General features: G+C 38.6%; 1 protein-coding gene and 1 non-coding gene across 2 annotated transcripts in view; both read right to left on the reverse strand.

Moving 5' to 3' along the window:
* Positions 1 to 8,918, reverse strand: part of NDUFA12 (NADH:ubiquinone oxidoreductase subunit A12) — a 42,339-nt gene that overhangs the window by 2,955 nt on the left and 30,466 nt on the right. The gene's annotated exons all lie outside the window — the stretch shown is intronic.
* Positions 785 to 924, reverse strand: LOC119469332. Its single transcript, XR_005198127.1, has one exon. It is a non-coding gene; the product is annotated as a U4 spliceosomal RNA (small nuclear RNA).

The raw sequence follows: 8,918 nt of genomic DNA on the forward strand, positions 1-8,918 counted from the left end.
TAGAGACGGGGTTTCACCATGTTGACCAGGATGGTCTCGATCTCTTGACCTTGTGATCCACCCGCCTCGGCCTCCCAAAGTGCTGGGATTACAGGCTTGAGCCACCGCGCCCGGCCCAATTTTTAAATTTTTAATAGAGATGGAGTTTCACCATGTTGTCCAGGCTGGTCTTGAACTTCTGGCTCCAGTGATCTACTGGCCTCGGCCTCTCAAAGTGCTGAGATTACAGGCATGAGCCACTGTACCTGGCCAGAGATACTGACTTTTAAGTTATTTTTAAAAATTTGGCTGGGCACAGCGGCTCAGATGGATGGATCACTGGAGGCCAAAGTTTGAGACCAGCCTGGCCAACATGGCGAAACCCCATCTCTACTAAAACTACAAAACTTAGCCAGGAGTGGTGGCGTGCACCTGTAATCCCAGCTACTTGGGAGGCTGAGGCATGAGAATCACTTGAGCCTGAGAGGGGCAGGTTGCAGTGAGCTATCTTGCCACTGCACTCCAGGCTGAGTGACACAGTGAGATTCTGTCTCAAAATAAATAAATAAGTAAATAAGCCAATGTACTAACTGCACTGTTTAGAAAATTGTGTTGCAGTTGGCATTAGACTCACTTCAATTTTATATCCCAGTTATTATCTGAAAGGACAAAGTGTAAAATTATATATATTTGATACAGTCAGCGAAACTGTAAATAAAGAGACTGAGAAAGGAAAAAGATTACAAATACAAAAGAGAAGACTATTTGTAGAAAAAATATATATATATTTATATATATATTCAGTCCTCATAGAGACTGCCAAAAATTGCCAATGGCGACTGTATTTCAAGTCGTCATGGCAGGGTATTAGGAAAAGTTTTCAATTAGCAATAATCATGCTTCAGATAAACCTCATCAGCTACGATACTGCCACTGCTCAAAGCTGTAAAAAAAATTTTACATTGGGGGAAAAACTCAGTACTCAAACATATTGAAGTTGTATCAAAATAACTGGAAAATGAAGATATTAAATCATAATTACTATAATCTCCTCCACCGAATTATTTTAACTTTTGGGAATGAAGCTTAAACTTGCAACACAACTCTAACAGCAATAAATCCCACAAATGGTTAATCTTATTTTCAGTTGTATAAGAAGAAAAAGTGTGTCTGAGAACAGGGGAGAAAGATTTTCTCCTTCTTTGAAAACATGCTGCTTCACTTACATAGCCCCTCAGTTTGAGGATGTGTGCTACTCAAAAGTGGAAAACAGAGGGATTTATTTGTGAAGAAAAACTAAAACAGCCGAAAAGAAAATTTAAGAAATAAAAACATACAATATAAAATACATTTTAAAAAATCATTGCAAATGAAAACATTCCTAAAGAGTGTTTTGTATTAATAACAAAGATAAGAAAGTTTAATGTTCTCTTTCAGAAAACTGCCAGAAACAAAACATCACCAAATAAGAGCCAATAACAACAATATAGACAGGTTTTTTCCCTTAATTGATACATAACATTTTACATTATTTGTGGGGGTACATTTGATACTTTGTTACATGCACAGAATGTGTGCTGATCAAGTCTCTAAGGTATCTCATCACTTTGAGTATTTGATATTTCTGTGTTGGAAACAATTCAAGTCCTCTCTTTTAGCTACTTTGAAATATACAATACTACTTTGATTCTTTCTTCCTGGTGAAGTTAAGGAATCAAAGCCTGCAGTGGTGTCATCACAGCTCACTGCAGCCTGGGCTCAAGTGATCCCCCTGCTTCAGCCTCCTAAGTAGCTAGGACTACAGGTGCACATCACCACACTTGGGCTAATTTTAAAATTTTTTGTAGAGATGTGGTCTTTATGCTCCCCAGGCAGCTGGTCTCAAACTCCTGGCAATCTTCCTCTCTCAATTTCCCAAAGTGCTGGGATTACAGGCTGGCTTCAGACCATACTGTTTCAGATATTTTCACTTAGTATCACTGAGACTAGAAATGCCAAAGATTTATTATTTTTATTTATTTATTTAAGACAGAGTCTTGCTCTGTTTGCCCCGGTGGGAGTGCAATGGTACAATCCTGGCTCACTGCAACCTCTGCCTCCTGGGTTCAAGTGATTCAGCCTCCTGAAGAGCTGGGATTACAGACACAAACCACCACACCTGGCTAATTTTTGTATTTTTAGTAGAGACAAGGTTTTACCATGTTGCCCAGGATGGCCTTGAACTCCCAGACTTGAGGTGATTTGCTTGCCTCAGCCTCCCAAAGTACTGGGATTACAGAATGTGAACCACTACACCTGGCCTAGAAATGCTGAAGATTTTTGAATTTTTCAAAAAATAAATATGAAAGACTAAGGAAAAACTCCACAATGTTTCTTGAAGTAAAAATATTAATCACACTAAAGCTATTACTCCAACTCACTTTATGAGATATTCGCACACATACTGCTCTCTCACTTATTTAGTACTCATTAAGGTATTCTAAAGTCTACAAAACAGGATTACAATGACTTTCCCATGGTCCCACATGATGTAAGTTACAGAGCTGAGGCTTGAACACAGCCTCCTAATGGTTGACTCAAGAATCTTTTGATTAGAAATTTAACTTTCAATCAATAGATGAAGCTGGATTGGGATTATGGTATCCACAAAACCCCTTAGATCCATTTAACCCCAGGATGGGACCGACATATTTAACAAATTCAAAAACCAAATATGGTTCATTATAAAACAGCAATTTAAACCTTGTTAGCACATTAACTGTTATTTAATTAAGGGCAATCTGAATGAAAATCCCAATGGGGTTCTTCTCAGAGTTTGACAATATGATTGTAAGCTTCAGCTAGAAGTTGAAGAAAATTTTGAAAACTCAGAACCATCAGAAAGGCTGGCATTGGCATCATCAGGCATTAAATGAATGCCTCAAACATCAGAATGCTATGACAACTGGCCCAGAAGAACAAGAAAAAATTAGAAAAAAAATCCACAAAACAGACTAAAATGTATATAAGGTGAAACTGGCATTTCAAATCATTGAGGAAAGTAAACATTTCTCAACAAATTATGCTAGAATGATTTTGTTGGGAAAAAAAAACACCATTAGGTATAAGTTGAGAGGAATGTACAAAAAGATAAACAAAACAAGTTGGCTTTCCAGAGTCATCAATGATTCCATAGAGATTAATAATGCCAACAGATTAATTAAGGGTACTCTTAGAGTACCCTTCCTGCAGCCCAGGAAGTAAAAATTGCATTGCTGAAAGATCCTTTGTCCCATTCCTAATTTTTCTTTGCGACACTGAACATCTATGTCCACAAATTGGTGACACAGATGGGACACATTCCCCTCCAGAGTGGTCTCCAGCCAAGACCCACCTGGTACGAGGAATAAATCAACCTGGTCTTTCAGCAATGCCAGGGGAAAAAAGGCTTCAAGCTTTGGTCAAAATTCTAAAGGTTAAGTATGTATAAGTGTGCATGCAAGAGAGCAGTATGAGTGGTTTTTCTCTGCAACATCTGTAATCGTTTCATAAGGCCTCTGAGCAAAACAAAGTAAAGAGAGGAGTGAGAGAGACCTCCGAAAGGGCTAGGGGGATAGTTAGAACCCTCCCCTGGAAAAAGGCAAAAGGTAGCCAAGAAGGCTCTGGAGGAGCCCCCTGCTCGTGCTGCTGGTCTTCTCCCCTGCTGGCGCAGATGCCTGTCTGCCCCGCAAGGTTCTGGGCGTCCAACCTCGGACCATCTTGCTGCTGAGAGGGCCGCAGGGGTGCCTGTGGCTGGGTCAGCCGCCCGTTGGGGTGGGGCCCAGGGAGGCGAAGGTCACAGGCGCACAGGCGCCAGGTTGCTCTAAGTGGCAGTGCACCTGCCAACGACAGGGTCGGGGAGTAAGGAAGCAGTGCAGATGGCATTGGAAGTGGCAAGTGGCCTGTGTAGGGGTGGCAGTGGCGGAGGTTGCCTGCAAGGACACTGGCTGTGGCAAGGGGTGCCGCAGCGAGGGGCTCTGCAGAGGCGGCAGTGGGAGAGGCTGGAAAGCAGCAGCAGCAGCAGCAGCAGGACAGTCTGAGGTTGGACGCCGGGACCCCCGCAGGGCAGACAGGCGCCGCACCTGCGCCAGCAGGGGAGACCAGCAGCACGGGCAGCAACTACAAAAGCCCAAGGCAAGTCTCGCTCAGGCCAGCGAAATGTTAGAAATCAGAAAGAAAAAGTATGTAAAAAGATGGTAAGAGAAAGTGCGTGTGAAAGAGAGAAAGTAAAACTAACGAAAGAAATAGTTTAGAAAACAGAAACTTTTTCTTTTAAAGACTCAGGCAGAACAACTAAGCCAAAACATGCTTAAAAAAAAAAAAAGTTTAAGAAGAAAAATTATAAAGTAAAAGAAGAGGGAATTGTGGGAAGTAGAAAATTTCCTTTTTAAAGTTTCCTTTGTTAAAGAATAAGTGTGCTTAAAAAAAAAAAAAAAAGTAAGTGTGCTAGTAGCTCTTCGTTAAGCCCTATTCTATGTAGCTGTTAAACATGCTGTGCCAACAGGCATGTAGTACATTCTATGTTATTGTACTTCAACCAAAATATCTGTGGCTGGATGTGCTCACAGGCCTGTCCCAGCTCTCCATTGCTTTTACCTGTTTAGAAAAGTTTTAAGTTATTAGCCAATCAGGTTTTAGTTTACATTGTGAGGTCTGGCTCCAGCCAACAGAGCTGAGACAAAACAGAACAAGACTCTGTCTCTAAATAAATAAATAAAAATAAATAATGATACTCAGATATAAAATGAATATTTATAATCATAGAATATATTGATATTAATAGAATGTTAAGGATCACTAGTAAAATTAATCACAAAGGTAAAAAGCCATAAAAAGAAAAAAAGCTGATAGATCTTACCATGTAAAAATTGAAAAAACTATAAAACATTGGTGAAAGAAATTGAAGAGGATATCAAAAAATGGAAATATATTCCATGTTCGTGGATTAGAAGAATGAATATTTTAAAATGTCCATATTACCCAAAGCAATCTACAGATTAAATGCAATCCCTATCAAAATACCAATCACTTTCTTCACAAAAATAGAAAAAAAAATCCTAAAATATATATGGAACCACAAAAGACCCAGAATAGCCAAAGCTATCCTGAGCAGAAAAAATAAAACTGGAGGAATCACATTACCTGACTTCAAATTATACTACAGAGCAGCCGGGTGTGTTAGCTCACACCTGTAATCCCAGCACTTTGGGAGGCTTAGGTGGGTGGATCACTGGAGGTCAGGAGTTTGAGACCAGCCTGGCCAACATGGTGAAACCCTGTCTCTACTAAAAAATACAAAAATCAGCGGGTGTGGTAGCACATGCCTATAATCCCAGCTAGTAGGGAGCGCAGGAGAATCGCTTGAACCCAGGAGGTGGAGGCTGCAGTGAGCCGAGATTGTGATACTGCACTCCAGCCTAGACAATAGATCGAGACTCCATCTTAACAAAGAAAAAAAGGTCTTAAAAAAATTATATTACAGAGCTACGGTAACCAAAACAGCAGGGAACTCATTTTTGCTAAAGATGCCAAGAACATATGCTGGGGAAAAGACAGTCTCTTCTGAGAAAACTGGATATCCATATGCAGAAGAACAAAACTGGATTCCTATCTTTTGCTGTATTTCACAAAATCAAATCAAAGTGGATTAAAGACTGATGATATCTAAGACCTTAAACTATGAAACCACTACAAGAAAACATTGGGAAAATTCTCCAGGACATTGGTCTGGGCAAAAATTTCTTTAGTAATAACCTACAAGCACAGGCAACCAAAGAAAAAAAATGGGCAAATGAGATCACATCAACTTAAAAGCTTCTGCGCAGCAAAGGAAGCAATCATCAAAGTGAAGAGACAACTCGCAGAATAAGAGAAAATATTTACAAACTATCCATCTAACAAGGGATTAATAACCAGATCACAGAAGGAGCTCAAACTACTCTCCAGGAAAAAAATCTAATAATGTGATTAAAAAATGGGCAAAAGATTTGAATAGACATTTCTCAAAAGACAAACAAATGGCAAACAGACATTTCAATTAAAAAAAATAATTTTTTTAGTTTTTTTGAGTACATAGTAGGTGTATATATTTATGGGGTGAGATGTTTTGATACAGGCATGCAATGTGTGATCATCACATCATGGAAAATGGGGTAACCATCCCTTCAAACATTTGTCCTTTGTGTTACAAACAATCCGATTATACTCAGTTTTTAAAAAATGTTCAATTTAATTATTACAGACTATAGTCACCATGTTGTGCTATCAAATACTAAATTTTATTCTTTCTAACTATTTTTTAATACCCATTAACCATCTTCACCTCCTCCTCATCTGCAACTATAAACAGGATTAAAGGCTAAAAGAAATAGGGGAAAATATTTGTAATATACAGAAAAAATGGTTCACCTACCATTACAGTCAGAGAAAGTCAAATGTCCAATAGAAAAATGAATAAAAAATATTAAAAGATATCAACAAAGAAAAAACCATAGTGGCAAACAATGAAGTTTAATCAAGGCAATGCACATTAAAACAAGGTACAATTTTTTACTTGATAAATTGGCAAAAAATTTTTAAAATAAAACCCAGAATCTGTGAACTTAAAGAGAAATCAACACTCATCTACTACTAAATATATTTATGCCGAGAATATAAATTACTTAGAGAAATAGTATTTTAAAAGACTGTAACAGGCTAGGCACAGTGGTTGTCACATATAATCCCAGTGCTTTGGAAGGCCAAGGTGGGAGGTTCATTTGAGGCCAGGAGTTTGACACCTTCTCTCTCAAAAACAAAAACATTAGCTGGGTGTAGTGGCAAGCACCTATACTCCCAGCTACTCTGGAGGCTGAGGCAGAAGGATGGCTTGAGCCTAGGATTTTCAGGTTGCAGTGAGTTATGATCATAGCACTACACTTAGCCTGGGTGACAGAGTAAGACCTTGTCTCAAAACAAAACAAAACAAAACAAAAAACAAAAAACAAACAAAAAAAACAAACCCCCACCCCTGGCAAAAAAAATAAAATAAAAATTATAACAAATGATTCAGAGGGTCAAAGTACTAAAAAGGACAGGTTGAAACTGTAATGTAATTCAGAGGTAAATCTAACTTTAAATTTATTAAAAAACTATGAAGGAGTAGCAGAAGATGTCATTTTGGGATCAGCTAAAGTGAGGAAAACTGGCTGGGTGCCGTGGCTTATGCCTGTAATCCCAGCACTTCGGGAGGCTGAGGAGGGCAGATCATGACGTCAGGAGATGGAGACCATCCTGGCCAACATGGTGAAACCCCGTCTCTACTAAAAATATAAAAAATAGCCAGGCATGGTAGTGTATGCTTGTAGTCCCAGCTATTCAGGAGGCTGAGGCAGAATCGCTTGAACCCGGGAGGCAGAGGTTGCAGCGAGCTGAGATTGCACCACTGCGCTCCAGCCTGTTGACAGAGTGAGACTCCGTCTCAAAAAAAAAGTGAAGAAAACAGATTATCATACCCAAAAAATAATATTTGTGGCAAGTAAAATAGTATATGTACATTCATTCATTCAACAAATATCAATTGCAGAAATACTGTTCTAGGCACTGTTCTAACATGGCATTTGGGGAAACATACAATAAATTAAATAATATATAATACGATGCAGAGGTAGGTAAGTGCCACTAAGGAAAAAGCTAGAGCAGGGGAAGAGTATGGAGTATGTGAGGGAACAGGGCTCTTTATTTAGATCACCTGAAGAGCTACCGGATGGGCGCTCGAATAAAGTGAAGGTGTGTGAGCCATGCAAAATCTGGGGAAACAGCTGGTGCAGACTGAGCTGAGAGTAGGCTCACTGTTCAAGGAAAAGCAAGAAGGCCAATGTGGCCAAGTTAGAGTCAACAGGGCAGTGACTAGGACAGTGAATGCAGACTGTGATCACATAAGGCCTTGCAGACTATGGACGGAGTTACGGTTTTATCTCTTACTGTGATGGGAGGCCACTGGATCATTCTGAGCAGAGACTTGATGTGACCTGATTTACATATTAAAATAGGCACTCTAATCACTTAGAATGTTGAGAACACTAGTGCATGGCAGGAATGTTACCAAACCAGTTGGGAGGTGATTGTAGATGTCCAGGCAAGAGATCATTGTGCCTTGGATGAGGGTAACAGTCAGAGAGGTGGTGATGAGATGTGGGATATACTCAGAAACGAAAGCAGGATGAACTTGCTAACAGACTGGAATTAGAGACATTAGACTGGAGGATGACACTGTTTTGGGCTTGAGTAAACAAATGTCCTTTAAGTGCTTAGGAACATTTTGCTTGATAAGTTAATCTGCCTATGCACTGGGGATTTGAACAATTGAAAAAAAAAGAATATCAAATATGTTCAATTTATAAATGTGACCAAAAATGCTTAATGGGATATATTAATTAAATCTGCAAATGGGTATTACTGTTAGGACAATGTAATCCTTTCCATTAGAGTTTATCAAACATTCATCAAAGCACAAGAAAAAATGATTGTTCTTTATTTTTATGCAAAAATAATTCAATTTACTAATCTTTTTATCCTATTTATAAATCGAACCTCAAGAAAGAAAAACAATTAGGTTTGAAAATTTGCAACTATAATAAATAGTATATTAATTTTAAATCCAAATTGCCCAACAATCCTTTCTAAATACAAAAGCCCCACAGAAACAAAAATACTTGAATTGACAGAGTATTTAATGAGATAGGAAACATGTCTGTGACATATTAAGTGAGGGGAGGGAGAAGCAAGTCACAAAATACTGTATTATATGAGAAATGTGTATGTATATTGTTTATAATCATAAACTTTCTTCTAAAGAAGGTGTGACCAATAAGCTACAATCAGTTTTTCTGATTTTTACAAAAATTTTTTACAGTTTTACACTGTGATTTTTTTTTTTTTTT

The sequence above is a fragment of the Cebus imitator genome, unplaced genomic scaffold, assembly GCF_001604975.1.
Source record: "Cebus imitator isolate Cc_AM_T3 unplaced genomic scaffold, Cebus_imitator-1.0 Scaffold18, whole genome shotgun sequence".
Classification (NCBI taxonomy): Eukaryota; Metazoa; Chordata; class Mammalia; order Primates; family Cebidae; genus Cebus; species Cebus imitator.